Source organism: Anas platyrhynchos, chromosome 19, assembly GCF_047663525.1.
Source record: "Anas platyrhynchos isolate ZD024472 breed Pekin duck chromosome 19, IASCAAS_PekinDuck_T2T, whole genome shotgun sequence".
NCBI lineage: Eukaryota > Metazoa > Chordata > Aves > Anseriformes > Anatidae > Anas > Anas platyrhynchos.
In genome coordinates this window covers 5,434,397-5,449,582 of record NC_092605.1, presented here as the reverse complement: position 1 = coordinate 5,449,582, position 15,186 = coordinate 5,434,397, and the positions used below count along the sequence as shown (strand labels likewise).

General features: G+C 42.7%; 2 long non-coding RNA genes across 5 annotated transcripts in view; one reads left to right on the top strand and one right to left on the bottom strand.

Moving 5' to 3' along the window:
- Positions 1–15,186, top strand: part of LOC110352057 (uncharacterized) — a 61,898-nt gene that overhangs the window by 2,159 nt on the left and 44,553 nt on the right. For 2 of the 3 annotated variants that reach the window (XR_011804112.1, XR_011804111.1), the window contains exons 2-3: positions 3,565–3,611; positions 11,956–12,096. This is a non-coding gene — a long non-coding RNA (uncharacterized lncRNA). The remainder of the gene's footprint in view (positions 1–3,564; positions 3,612–11,955; positions 12,097–15,186) is intronic. The other variant, XR_011804113.1, reaches the window with a different exon arrangement.
- LOC106015891 (uncharacterized) lies at positions 1,610–13,289 on the bottom strand. Of its 2 annotated transcripts, XR_005260070.2 has the most exons (5): positions 11,725–13,289; positions 5,616–10,616; positions 3,933–3,955; positions 3,020–3,089; positions 1,610–2,403 (listed from the first exon to the last, which is right to left on the bottom strand). It is a non-coding gene; the product is annotated as an uncharacterized lncRNA (long non-coding RNA). The 2 variants fall into 2 exon arrangements; XR_011804110.1 differs by having other exon boundaries at positions 5,616–13,259.

Here is a 15,186-nt window from a genome sequence, read left to right as displayed (position 1 = left end):
GCCTCAATATTCAGCCTCCTTGAGCTCTGATGTGCCCTAAACCAGCGAAACAGCCCCGTGAGCGGCTGGTGCGTTGCTCAGGTTCACAAAAAGCCCCACGCCTGGCTGCCCGCACAGCCACCAAGGCTGAAAAACAGCAGCCTCTGCAGGGAGCAAAGCCTGCCCTGCGCTCCCGGCAGCAGCTCCAGGGCTCTGGAAGGGGCCCCTGCTTGGCTGCCCCTGCCAAGGCCCTCCCCAGTCCCTACAGCCCCCAGTCCTTCAACGCTTCCACCGCCATTTGCTGCCCACGTGGCGTGCAGCAGAGCGAGCCCCAGGCGCACCTCGCACAAAGAAGAACCGTGATCTGCCCCCACCTTTTTCAGATTTTTTTTTTTTTTTGAAGACTTAATTGAATGTAGGAGAGACAGGTTTGGAACTGCTTTTGGGTGATGGCAGAGGAACTTCTCTTAAGTAATCTGAGGTGGTTCCAAAAGACATTCCAGTTCTCAGAAAAATAAGAATTACTAGTTGCTGCTTATGTGCTGTGAGTTGAAAGATTAATAATTTTCTCTGCCAACATTTACAGTCAGCCCTTACCATGACAGTAGATCAAATACATGTACGTGCCTGGGCAGCTGACCTGGTTTGAACCCAGCAAACGCTACTTTCAATGATGACTGCATTTTTGGAACAAATACTTTGTTATGCTTTTTAAAGCAACCGTAACCTTGTAAAGCATTAACCAGCCTCTCAAGCCTGTTTCAAGCGCCTGCTGCCTTGGGGGATTATTTAGACCCGGTAGGTGTAACTAACCGGTTAAATGAGATGACAGAGCTGGACAAAGACAAGCGATAAGGAAGTAGCTGGCCAGTTTTGCAGTCGGACATTTCTCTGAATAAGGATAACTCCCAGCTGGTGCCAATGGGAGAAACAACTCGATCCTTCCATTTATTCCTCTGCGCTCCATTCCTATTCCTTTCTCACTTTTGGCTTGCATGCAGCAGGAAGACAGTTAGAAATAGCTGTTCTTACATGCTCAGGCTGTTTGATTTTGGAAGTTGGCGCTGGTTTTACTGGAGATGGAAGAGCACCCACGAGCAGAGAATAAAACAGGCAGAGCTGGAAAAGGAGGAAGGAGTGAAAGGTACAGGAGCTGAGCATCTCCCTACTTATTCACAGTTTCTATTGAAGCCAGTGACCCAGATTTCTCTGACTTCAAATGGCTGTTTTCAGTGAGCTTGCCAGAGGCATGGTGCTGGGGAAGGTCAGGCAGAATTTAGCCAGAAGTATTCTGCATGCATAGGCTTATCGGATCTGGATCTGTAAAACTTGATACCAAACACCCTGTACCAGACCAGTACCCCCTGGGGTCCAGTCCTGCAAGGCCCCTGCCCTAAGCCTGAGATTCCTGTTTGTCCTGTACTTGTGCACTCAGTTCACTCCTGGGTTTCCCCTTTTCAAAAAAAAAAAAAAAAAATTGCAGAGAACCCAAACCAGTTTTAATCCCATGGTATTACTAAGACCCCAGAAATACAGTAAACCTTGTTTCTTTGGCAGGGAAGCCTGATCTGCAGGACTTTTCCCAGTTTTCCAACTGGCAACAATCAAGCTTGCAGACAAAAGCATTAAGTCATGATATGTCTCATTAGGAAAGATTATTTTATTTTTTTTTAAACATGCTCCCACTTTCAGTTACATGCAGCAATGGAAAAGGTTCTCAATATCAATGTCAGGCTGCAGCACCCTTCCTTAAAATTTATCCTCATGTCTTTTCTTATGAACCATTTTATTTTTTAAATCCCTTACTGGAGATTTCAGTTGGAAACTGAGTTTAGTTGTTATCTCAGTATCAGAATATACACATCAAATATGTTTAATAGCAGCATAGCAGGTTCCTGTATTTTTGGAAACCTACTTTGCAAATGCCATAATGCAGAGATGAACAATGAACACCATTTTAAGATGAAAATGTACCCTGGATCCTGTGCATGTATCACCATACTTTATTTGACAGAGCAATTCTGATTAGATCACTAAAGATTACAGTTTAAAAGGGCTTGAAAAAAAAGAGTATTAGTAACTTGGATTTTTTAAATGTATTTCCAAACATAGAATCGGTTTTACTGATACTCGCTGAGCATCCAATATCTGTGTTTCAGTCATATGCTTCAGTGTTTATCAAAAGAAGAGGAGGTATTTTCCCATAATCAGTTGTTGGCTCTGCCTCAGCAGCATCCAGGGCTGCTGCTTGCTGTGACGCAGGATGGAGCAGCAGCACACCAGGAATCGTGCTGAGTGCAAGGAGCAGATGCCGGGCACCACGAGTCCTTCTACCTCTCCCTTCGGCTACAGTCAGCAGCCCCCTGCAGAAGTCCTGCTGCCCATACATTCTTTTAGAAGAGTGGATGAATTACTCGCATCTCCCTTAAGGGCAGATGTGAATGGAAAAGAAGTACAGTAAAAGAGATGCATAGTAGTTGCCATTTCAAACATGTTCAGCTTTGGTAAATTGTTTCCATGCATTTTAGTGAAACGTGTAAGTTAAATAAAAGCAAGGGTAGCTGACAGCTGCATCATATAAACCGTAAATACCCATACAGACACAAGAAGCCATAGAAAGAGTGCTTGCTTGTTTCTTTATTCTGCCTTTTTTTTTTTTTTTTTTTTTTTTTTAAGACTTGTGTTTTCTTTTAAAATTATCTGCCCTGATCTGCAGAAATGTAGATGCATAATTGACTATATTTGGACTAAAGATGTTCTTGCTTGTATGTTTTCCTGGTCAGGCACTTAGACTATACGCTATACTGAAAGCCTCAGGCAGAAACCTATCCTGACATATCCATCAGACATAACTAGTGTCATATTAAAACAGTTCTCTATTAATTTTTTCCCCATTCACTTTTTAATCCTTTAAAAAAGGAATCTTTAAACTAATTAATTGCCTTGCAGAGTAAGTTGTTCATGAAGGCTCACAATTAGCATTTTCATAGGCAGTGGTGTTTATTTATTTTTTAATGCCAAAAGGCAGAAGCATACTTACAGCCATCTGACAGCACACATGCAAGGAAATAAAGATGTCCTCCTGTATTTTCCCTTAAATGGCTTATGACCTGGAGAATACATTATTTTGATTGGCATAAGAAAGAAGGCTGTGATCTTATTTTTACTGTTTGCTATAGTTGTTTCAAACTTATCAAAGGAAGAAATAGAGGCTTTTTAGATGGCTGCTTGCCAGCATCACTAATCAGAATTTTAATGAGATTTTTTTCTTTTTGAGTCCTAAATTAGGTCTAATTAACGGTATATAAAGCAAATATACAATGCCATAAAGGGGATGCAGCCGGCTGTCTCTTACATAGGATGTGTTTCAACCTCTTCACAAATAGAATTGTTTAGCAAAATACACATTTTCATGCTGCTTAAGTATATGCAGGTTTTTCTTTACTGTTATGCATTAATTAACAAATTGCCTTTAGAAAATAAGGCCCTATACTTTCATAACAACGTTGAAATCTTTGAAGGGGGGTAACGCGAGTGCTTATGGCTGAAGCTGTCTCTGATTGCCACTCACTTTGACTTTGACAGACTCCTGAAAGCTGCTGTCCAACACATGCTGCAGTCACAATGACAGGGTAAGCTGTTCCCTTTTACTTCCCTTAAGTACTCCATTTGCCATCATCACATCTTTGGATAGACCATGTGTTCCTATTGTTTGTGGGGTGGATAACTAGCCTGCAGCTCCCATTTCCCAACCATCACAAAAGGCACAGTTATATTTAGGCTACACACAGTTTTCTTCTGAGCATTTAGGACAGAAAATGATTAACTACAAAACGTCATCCTCAAAACACAGCATTGTTTCTTCCCCGGCAAAGTATATATTGCGCAAAGAAAGAGGAATAAACCAAAATGACATTTCTCTTTCCCCCTTGCAAGATTTTCTTGGTACTTACGGTTCCCTCCTGGGCTGACTTATCTGAAACATACAAAACATTTTTAAAAAGGGAAGCATCTTTAATTAGAGTTGCTCGTGCTGCTTAATGCAATTAAACACCTATAAGTATGGAATTACAACATCTGCTTAAACAGAGCATTTTATTCACAAACCGAGACCATTAACCAGGAAGTCTCTTGCAAAGCCTTTTTCCAAATTTCATGTTTAGTAAACAAATCTCATTTCTTTATCCCTGTTAAGTCCATATCACTTCTGATTCATTTGGCTTGTGAAACTAAAGATGATTAGCAGCAGTAACAATGGGGGTAAAAAAAACAACAAACCAAAAAAAAACACAAACAAAAACAACACCACCACAAACACACTAGAGCACAGTGGAATAGAATTAAAAAAACCCAAGCAGTCTCCCTTACTCAAACTCCAAGTCACCAACTCAAGAGGTATTGGGCTGAAGTGCTCAGAGCACTTTAGCAGAAGAACATTTCAAGGGCTGCTCTGGACCAGGTCTGTCTGGAAAGCCACAGGTTGAGCTTATGGTAGTTGGCAGTATCTGTAGTTAATAAGGATAGTCTGTCAAGTGCCCATTGTCTTTGAACTAACATCAGACACATTCTAAGTAAGCTTAAATAGCCGTTTCAAACATGTATTTCTTGAAGTGTGTAAATAAATATATTCACAGCAATTTTAAGGAAGCAGCCAAACCACAGGACAGAGCGAGCCAGAATCATTTTGCATCTGTTACAACACTCAGGATAATGTTTTGGTTGATTTATAGTGGAAATATTTGTTTTTCAGCTGGAATTCTGGTAACTCAGAACAGATGTTCAGAGCAATGCTGGAATACTGTCTACCCATCCTTTGCTGTTGAATCAAATGCTGTTACACATTTAAACTAACCAAGGTTAGGGTAACCTGAAATCTAATACACTGTGAAGTTACTAATCTTAGGAGAGGTACATAGTAAGGGAGATGCTGATGGAATCCAAAACAATTATTTTTCCATTTTATTAGAATCACAGGGCATACAATGATGCATGCAGAAAATTAATAGATCTATTAGATTTTATCTGGTTTGTGAGTGGGGATGGAAGAGAAGTGCTTGTCTATCAATTTAATATTTTTTCAAACCTTTGTAGTGTTGAACAAACACATCTTCCTGACTTTTTTCCACCCTCACTGAGCTAGGAAATGTTTCTTAAGGAGAGAGAGGCAGATTCTCATAATGAGGAAGTTATTTATTTCTTCCAAAGAATTGTCTAGTTGTCTTTCAAATCATTAATAATTCAGCATATTATTAAAACTCCTATTCATATTACCTGAAGACCTCTGACTACAGAACAGACACAAGTATAGCCCTCTCTTGCCCACTGGAGTTACTCACATCCCTCAGCACTTTGTCAGAGAAGGAGAGGGAGGCTGTGTCCCTGCTCATTAAGCTAGGTGGGTAGGCAACATGATCTGAAACCAACTGACATCTCTGCATTTGCTTCAGTGACACTAAGCTCAGAAGCGAACAGCATTTCTCCCGTTTTGCCTTTTTTTCCACCCCCCCCCCCTTTTTTTTTTTTTGTTTGTTTTTTTTTCTTCTTCCCCCTCCTGTGGAGGCCAGACAAATAGCATCCAAAACTATTCACTGATGCAAATTCCAGATTGTCAGTGGAGTTGTGCCTGATGCCTTTACCTTACGTCGGCTGTTGTTTCTTCTAGGAACTTTCAGCTTCTCTGCTACAACATTCTTGCTTCCCAGGAAAGAGCCACATAAGCTGGCATGCAGCTATTTAATGGCTATCCCATTTGCAGCTACATTTCTTTCCAGGTGGCATCACTATATTCCTAACAGCTGAAAGCATTAACGATGTCAGAGAGGGTTCAGCTACTCAGTTCTGTGTGGAGCAAATGCTTTGAATTGCAGTTACTGCATTAAGCTCTTGAAGATGTACATGGAGAGGCTCCTGTATTGATCTGATGCACAGCCAGCAACACCTGATTATGCCCAGCCCAGGGAGGGCTGCGTGCTGCCAGGGGTATGGTGCCTGGTGCTCAGCCCCAAGTGCTTCCAGCAGAGAACAGGAGAGGCAGAGCACGCCCAGCACAGCTTTTCTTGGGCCGAAGTTGTTTTACACCTTGGCCTCCTCTGAACCATGGCTGTGTGCATTAGCATTTGGAACAAATGGAATCTCAGCACAAGCCTGCTGTGCAAGTGCAGTACAAATGCAGATTTTACTAGGATGTATTCTCTGCAAGCAAGTTAGAATTTGTAGCGGTGACATGAGTCACCTCTGTAGATACCATGGATACAGGGTTTCACCCGGTAACTCCATTAGGTACACTCCGTACACTCAGCTTGTCACAACACTTTGTGCTGGCACCTGTAGGACCCGGTGTTGCCTGTTCTGCTTCTTCAGACTCTTCTTCCCTTGTCCTGGCCAGAACCAAAGCCAAAGGGCACTTGAGATGTCTCCATGGCCGCAAAGCCTCCATGTAACAGCAGCAAAAATCCCACTGGTGCAAGCTTCTAGTCAAGCTTTTTAGAATATTTCTGTATTTTGCTCAGACATCCAACACCATTATTTTTTTCTTGGTCATTATCTAACTGACTTGCCAACTGTTATATTATGTGAGTTCTTCCTTGGAAAAGCTGTCCCTTCTGTAAGCAGTGCCATATTGTCTCATTATTTGAAATTTACTTGAGCAGTAGGCTTTAGACCTGGGCATCCATGGGCTCTCAGTGCTATCTGCATCCTGTGCCCTGGTCATAGGTTTAAGAAATGGGGTCATCCTTGGTCTGCTTATAGTCCGTTACACTGGGGTTTCAACCTTAGAGACTAGGAAACAAAACTGTCTGTAAGTGAGAAAGACTTTTGGAAACCAGAATGGAAGCAAAGCCCAGATTTTTCATATCAGGTGACAGGGCCAGAGCATCAAATTACAGTCAAGGAAGAATGGATCTTGACCTGCAGGAATGAGGCTGCCACTGAGGAATGCAGGTGATAATTTTGAAAGGACACTAGATCCAGAAAGCTTGTGTGGGAACTCGCACAAGTGCATTTAGGAGGTACTAGGCACTTACGGAGGGGGATGCAGAGCAGTAACATACACCTGCTATGGCTTTCCCTAGAGCTACAGGGCCCATCAAGAAGGAGATCCTAACAGGGTGGGTAGAAGCATGCCACAGCTCTGAAAGGTGCAGGAAGATCTCGAGAGTAACGTGTAGCCCAGGTGAATACTTACAGGAGTTAGCTATATAATTTCATTTATAAATAAGGTAACGAGCTCTGTTGTGACACGGACAGATTGCAAGCTGGACACATCAGCCGGGTACACGTTTCTAGCAACGAGCTCTGCAGCAGTACATTATATTTGCCTGCACCTCACACAAGCACCCTCTTGTTGCTCTCTCAAGCCCTGTTAATGCGTGGTTCAGAGGCTGGGAGATGGCAGCTGCTTAGCACCTGAGCTGGTATTGATCTTGGATGCTACAGGTTGCTGCACTTTGCTAGCACAGACAAATTGTCTGATAACTGCTCCTTGCAGGAAACCTGATCCAAGAGGTCTGCCAGGGCAAGAGGGTTCAATCCTGCCAGGCATCGAACACTTCTCCAGGGCTGAGCCATCCTCAGCCCATCAGAGGGAGGTGGAAGCACTCCCTAGGCTGTGTGTCAGACGGCTTGAACAGGAAATCTGTGCAGGATGCTGCCCGTAAGAAAGCACTGATTGCTTGGGGTTACTGGTAGGTAAGCACGGTTTACTTATGAGTTGCACCAAGGTCCTCTGGAAGCCAGTCAAAAGCAAGATTATGGTAAGATTAGTAGCTCATAAGTAATCTCTGCTGAAACAGTTCACTCTCACTGGGCTGTTGAAGTTTCTCTGGTACCGTACCTCACTGCCACGCAGACTGGTTTTTAAAATCAAAGACATCTGTGGAAACACTGTGTTTCTGCCATACATGTCAGAAAAGGATCCGTCTTTTCTGAAAAGGTAATGCTGGCTTTATTATAAATATGAACTTTCCTGTCCTCTAAAGTTGCTTGTAAATTTTAATAGGAAGTAAAATACGCATGAGTTTCTGGGCTAGGATTTTGTAGCTCTAACACACGTTGCAGTTACAAATGCAAAACTTTGCACTTTTGGTTCATTCAGAGAGCACATATTTCAGCACTCAGAGACAGCCTTATGACTGGGAATCAGCACAGACAGCACCAATGAGAATCTACAAATCAACTGCCGAAAAAAAAGATAATTTTAAGCTTTCCATTTTTATGCTAGGTAACAGGAGGTGTGATTTTTTTCCCAATATTTGGAGGAGTTCCTCTCAAAATTACAAAATGCTGTCTGATTTCTCTTGTCTCCAGGCGGTGGGTGCTGCAGGGCAGGAGCTGTTGGGCCCTGGCAGGAGAACGTGGCACCGAGCTCCATGTGGCCCCCAACAGCCCAGCCCTGTTGGCCCTGCACACCCAGAGCTGGGGCCTCCCCGAGGTCTCTTCGCTTTCATTCAGGCGTGGGGTTTCTTTCTGCTCCAATAGCTGCCATTCCCTGCTGCACACAGAGATGTCAGCCAGGTTTCCTACAGCAGGATTTTGCTCTGCTGAAAGTTTTCCATGTTTCCCTGTCCCTTGGCTTTTTGGGCCCTGTCTTACAGCTGCTCATGTGGCTGCATAAAGATCAGAACAGCCTGGTGCCAAGTGAACCCGCAGTGGTGTGCTCACATGGTTATTCAAGAGGCAAGCTTTTGCCTGAACGCTGGGATCATACCAAACTAATCAGGTTTAGTGACTTCATGTGCCTTGCTGTTTGCACAATGAGGGCAACGTTTCCTTGCCTCACACTGCAGAGGAACTGGGGTGTCCTCACGAGTCCTGGCCTTGCTGTGAATGCAGCAGAGGCTACCCTGGAGACCCTGAGCCACTGCCGGCGTGGCCCCAGGGGCAGCCTGCCAGCAGCCATCATCTTCTCTGCACCCTGAATCACGCACAAACATCTGGACAGGGGGAGCCTACTTGTGACCTGGATTCAAGAGGCTTCACTGTTAATCCCCCCTCCCTCCCAAAATTGCATGAACTGGGGCTATCATGGCTGAGGTTCTTATCCAGAATCCGCATGTAGATTAAAAAAAAAAAGTCTTGACAGAGAAACTTGCAAGAAAATATGTTAGGCAGCAGTCACTAGTGGTAATTACCATGCTTTCATCTGTAGCTGTCATTGCACTGTAAAAAGTGGCTGTTATTCTCATTTTAGAGAAGAAACAGATGTTCTAGGGAATTCTGAATAGATTAATACAGAAGTTGCATGCCTAAAAGGTCTTCTAGAAAATCCCATCATTACCACACGGCTGATTTTGTTCAGTGCACCCAGGAGTTCTGTAGATTTGCTGCTCGTGCTTTGCTTTGCTTCTCTTCTGATTTGCCTTAAAGCAATAGTTTTAGTTTGGAGTTTTCATTTTACTCTCATTCTGGGGGAGAGGAAAAGCTGAAATGATACCAGCTATCAGCACTTTCTTTTCAAGGCAAACTTTCAGGTAGGGATTTGTTTGAAAGTTCTTGAGGTTTAATTTGGTTTTGTGATCAAGAGACACAGAAGTCGCATTTGTGCAATCCAATTAGGCTCCAGCCCTGGCAGGGACATGGCATAATGCACGTACATCCAGCTGACTCGCTGTCCTTCCCTGCTCTCAAAACCTTCGGCCTTCATGGCAGAGCCGAGCTTCTTATCACAGATACTTGGGATTACCGCAGACTCAATTTTCCTGTTCGGGAGGTGCCAGAGATGCAGTTTTTCCCTTGAAAACATGGTAGGTGACAGGGAAAATTGAGAGCTGCAGATAGATGTTGCATTGGTATCAGTACCGTGAATAACTACTAAAGGCAGTCAGTACTGAAAGTGTCCAGGAGGCTGGGCAGTGCTCTCGGTGTTAATAAGGAATTAGAAGCATTTCTGTGGTATCTCTGCTCACCTCTACTCATTTAACGCTCCCACCCAGAATCAGAACCTGTCACTACCTATGCTTTTTTTTGGAATGAGCACTCTCCACTACGATAAGCTGAAAGGTGTTAGAGCAAGGAGGAATGTACCTGGTAATGTTCCTCTCCAGGAACCAGACCTCATGTGCTGTGGGTTCAAGGATGAGATGCCCTGACCACAGGGCTGCATCCCACAGTCTGCACTCCCAGCTGCACCCAGTGCCCCAACTTGCCATTCCAATTTGGCTGTAGCAGCCACAATTTCTCCATACTTGGAGAGCGGCCATTTCTCCCAGCCACAGCAGAAACCACACAGCTAATTACCCTGCTGTGCTGCTCACCTCTGTGCAAAGTATTGTCCCTCACCTGGGGGAGTCCTCTTGTAGAACCCTCCTGTGCTGTGGCAAAACTTCATTCCTGCAGGCTAAGCAGTTTTCTTGTAAGAGGGAAACTATATTTTCTGAACATGCTGAAGTTAGAGGCCTTTTCCCTTACTTCCCTGACACTGTATTCACTTGTGAGTAGGTTAATTTGTGTATAGGTGACAGTCGGGACAAGCAATGATAACAAACCTTGACTGAAATAAACGCCAGAGCTTTGTAGCAAAATCTCTGAGCACAGCAGTGAAACAGGCTTTTCCGTTATCTTCAGCCAGCCACGGGACTTCCCACTTGGTGTGCATTTACTGCTGATTTTTGTTTTCTTATATCATTTACTGCAGGGACCTAAATAGTTATTGGAACAAGGTAGCCTATATTACTATGCTACTTTTGTGCTGCTTCAGCATATAAAATCAAAACTAGTTAAGCACAAACATATTTTTGAGAACTTAGCTTGAAGTGACTACACATGAACAAGATGAGATTAATTGCATCTACACATTTGCCTTTAACAAGATGATTCCTTTTAGCTGCATCTTCCAAATAGCCAACAACACGACAGTCATTCTTTAACACAGCAGGTGTCCTATTTCCTGTTTCTCTGCATCTTTATCATTTACAACACTCCTGTAGTTAATGTGGAGGAACAGTATGTTCTGAGAGTGACAGGCAGCTTTCTTAATGGGCTCGTCAGCTCCTCTTCATGCCATGACATCAATTATGTACACTTGTCTTTGACTTGGAATTTGTAACCCCCACGGTGACTAATTACAGTACCTAACGTTAGGGTCCCTGGTGACACAGACTAGAGATTAATAAATGCAGTTCAGCCTACTGCTCGGGGACCAAAAACTTCACTGTCCCTTGAGAGCTCAGGGCTCTGGGTTTTCTGAGGCTATTGGGGTTGGAAAGGAACGGTGACACAGACTCTTTGGAATAAAAATGAAATCATTAGAAGGAACCACAGTGCTTTGCCTTTCCAGACATCCTTTCTCTTTCTCATATCAGTGCTATTATTGTTGTATTTTTATTTTAGGCCACAAATATCATTTTATTTCTTTTTCCATTTTAATCATGTTTTAATGAGTTCTCTTCCGATACAAGAACAAGGAATGTTCTTAATGATAATAATAATTGGGCCACAGGGAAATATTAACTGCTTAATAGCTAAAGAGCAGAGTACTTTAAAAGAGATTAAGGCATTTCTGATCGGTTTGTGACTTCTGGAGGTCAGGGTGAAATCATGACTTACCCAAACTGTGGCAAAACTGATGATTTTTTATGGTTTACATTTACCCAAGAGGTCTAGCTATCATAATGACATTCTCCATAATGGTATCAGCTACCAATTTTGCATTAGTTCACCTCATCTGTTATTGAGGCAATGTAAAAGGGACATGTCTCTTGAAAAGAGGTCTCCTAAATCAGAGACATTGTATTAATTGCAGCTTACCTGCCCAAAGGTGTTTCTTGTCTCAGCTGTGATGCTGCTGGGACAGGCTGGCTGGAGGCTCTATGGGTCTGCAGCAGTTACAGAGACCACCAGCTCCTGCAGTACTCTGACCCTGCAAACTCTGGGCAGGAAAATGAACAAAAGCTTGGATACTGGTAGAAGAAAACACTCCTCACAACTCTGATTCAAACCTTTCCCTTCAAAGACAACAGTATTTCCTGTTTTGTACAGCTGCATTTTCCAGGTAACGACAGGCTTCTGCTTCTGTGACTTTCTTGAGAAGCTGGATTCCTCCTCGCTGAGCCCAGTGAGCCTTTCCCTTTTGACATGATCACCCTGCAACTTCCCTTCGTTTGCAGCCCCCAGTGAATAGTAAGTCATCATATAGTTGCAGTTCAATACTGTAATGTCCTTTATAATTTGAAGGGAGAACACAGTTTATGTATGGTTTGGAAAAGGTGCTGAACTAAATTCTTCCTTGTCTTCAAATAACAAAGAAATCCAGCCTAAACCCATTTTCTTCATGAATTATAGATTTTTTTTTCCCATTAAGAATTCCTGTACATAAGGCCACGAAAAAAAACTAACTGTAGAGCAGTTTCTGCAGTGAAGCTGCTGTAACTACAAACCAGATCACCGTCCTTTCTGTCATGCTGAGAACAGCCGAACATAAAAGACATATATGCCCTACTTCAAGAAAATATGCTCAGAGAGGAGTTAACCCTGTACATATTTACTCTCAGATAATCCTGGAAGCTGTAAATAGAGATCTTTATCAGAAACAGAAGACCAGAGATGGCCTTGTGGCTTCAGGGACAAAATCTGCAGGGAATGTGCAAACCTCCCAGAATAATCCCAAGAAGGAGTAACTGTGAGCGGGAGAGGAAAATCAGTATTAGTTATTAGATTTCAACTTCCCATCCTAATATTTGGAAACAACAGGCTCTATTTGTAACCGGTTTGGGCCCATTCCATATTTTTTCAACCATATGACTTAATATGGAGTAATACACACCTTGCATCTTTCTGGGAAGAGAGTTCAACACTTCTACCTCGTAGTAAAATAATTTATCTCAAAAGAATGTTGCAAGAGTATCAAACTATTAGATCTGTGGCAAAATCAGCTACTGCCTGGAATAAGCAACAAATAATCAAGCCACCAAAAATGTGAAAAGGATCTGGATGGCACAGCCTGCGAGACAGCTAGTATTTTTAGTATTACATGAAAACAATCCCCAGAGAAAGGCAAAGCTGGTTACAGAGGACAAAGGGCAGGCTTTCTTCATTAGTATTTGATTTTTGGTGCACTATCATTGCAGGCAGTAAGGGGAAAGATTTACTAAGGTATTTAGGTACCTAAACATGACTAGCAGCATTTATAGCAGCATCTAAGTAGGTTAGGTGCCTAATTCCTATTAACTCCATCAACATCTTTAAGCTGCTGACATCTTTGCAAAGCTGGCCCCAGAGCTGGAGCAGCCAGGTGCCTCTGTTTAGACTGATGGGGCTGTGCTTGCTCACGGCTGCTGCAGCCCCAGAGGATGTCTCTTGGAGCAGGGTGCTGCAGACAACACACAAGGGCTGGGAGCACAGAAGGGAGCAAAGACTGCTGAGCTGACTTGAAGGTTTGCTACGGACTTAAGCTAGAACTCTGCAAAAGTCACTCTGACCAGTATTTGCAAAAAGGGCACCGAATTCCATTGTTAGATTGGGAACCAGCATTAAGGTTGCTGGGTAGCTCTCAGGGAGTTTCTTGAGCAGAACATTAAGAACCCCATCAGTTCCAAGAAAAGCCACTTCTACAGGCTATGCCACAACAGAATGTGCAGGTACAGGAAAGCCTTTCCCTCCAGTCAGTCCTTTACCACCTCGCCTATTCCCACAACCACAAACGTTTTTCTTAAAAGGATTTCCCTTGCCTTCAGGTTATACCTGCAGACACCCTAGCCCTTAGTCGTGGGAGGTGCCAATGAGGCCATGCTACAGGGAGTGTCCACGAAGCAAATATGTGCTGAAATAAACCAGCTAATTGCAAGGATCAGTAGCAGATAGGAAGTTTTATTAGGGAAACAGGAATTGCCCCTGTTACATTGTTTCTCATTTTAGTGTAATTTCTTATTCCTTCATTTACAATGGAGGCCAAAGATGCTGATGGATTTACAGATCTGGTACTACTGGCTTCCGCTCCTTAAACTACAACCAGGTAGAGTGTAAGTAAATTATGTGGGGCTCCACAGAGACCTGCACAGAAATTGTAGCAAGCTAGATCTGCTTTTCCAGCTTCCTTTAAAAATTGTTCTTAAAAATATGAGAAAATTTATGTTAAAGCAGAAAAAGTGAGATTTGTCCTCTCTGTCCTTTACTGACTTGTGGTTCTGTCCCATTACATGCCTACAACAGTTCCAGAAAATACACAAGAGCAGATTCAATAGCTTGCATAGCCTGAATAGTAGGTGATGAAGTGACTGGTATTGCTTAACCACATAGGAAGCAAGTACTTTCTATCACCGAAATCTTTACTTTGAAATACACAAGAGATTTCCACCAGCAGAAATATTTTTAAATACAAAGAGGAAAGGTAATCTGCATCATTTATAGTTTTAAAGTGTATGATATTAAGCAGGGGGCTCTCTAGACAAAGCCTGAGTAGGATCACCCTTTGAGAGAAACTACTTGAGAACTGAAACTGAAATTCTCTGTGCAGTCTAGCACCACAGCAAACCCACATGAATCCTGAAGGCTCCAAATAAAATCAGTGTCAGAAGAGATTTAGTGCTGTAAGGTTGTGTCCAAATAAACATAGGTGATGGCCCTTACCATGTATCAAATGTCTGTGCACAAACAGCAACTGCTTTTGTTTTTCTGATTGATCATAAAACAATCTATAGAGGCTACATGTATTTGCTTACATAATATCTGTATCTTTTCTGTAGACTTTACTGTAGAAAACTACAGTGCAGCCATTACTCTAACCTGCTTGTAAAACACCAGTGGCTTAGGACAGGTTAGGCAGTGTGGCTGTGCACCAGCCAGCACACGTGCCTGAAAATGTATGCAATGCCCATGGAATAGCCAGCTCATGTATGTGTGTGTGTGTGTGTATTTATCTGGTTCGTCTGTTGAAAGGATCATTGAATTTAGTGAGACACTGAGTAGTGTTCCAAGGAAATTATTTAGCATCTATGAGTTTGAGTATCTAATATGTCTATGTAGGCATTTGTGTTATGCTACTTGCTTTGATGACAGTGAATGTGCCAGTTTAAGTTTACTGGAGTATTTGCAGTATTTGAAGGGCAGTGGGTGCAAGTATTCAGGTAAAGATTAATACCAGCGTGTACAAGAACAGTATTTTTCGGTGTCATCTTTACATGAAAAATAAATGGAGGTACAGGAATTATTTATGGCCCAATTGCCACTCCCTTCTAAAGCTGTAATTTCATTATTTTAGATGTTACAAAGTAC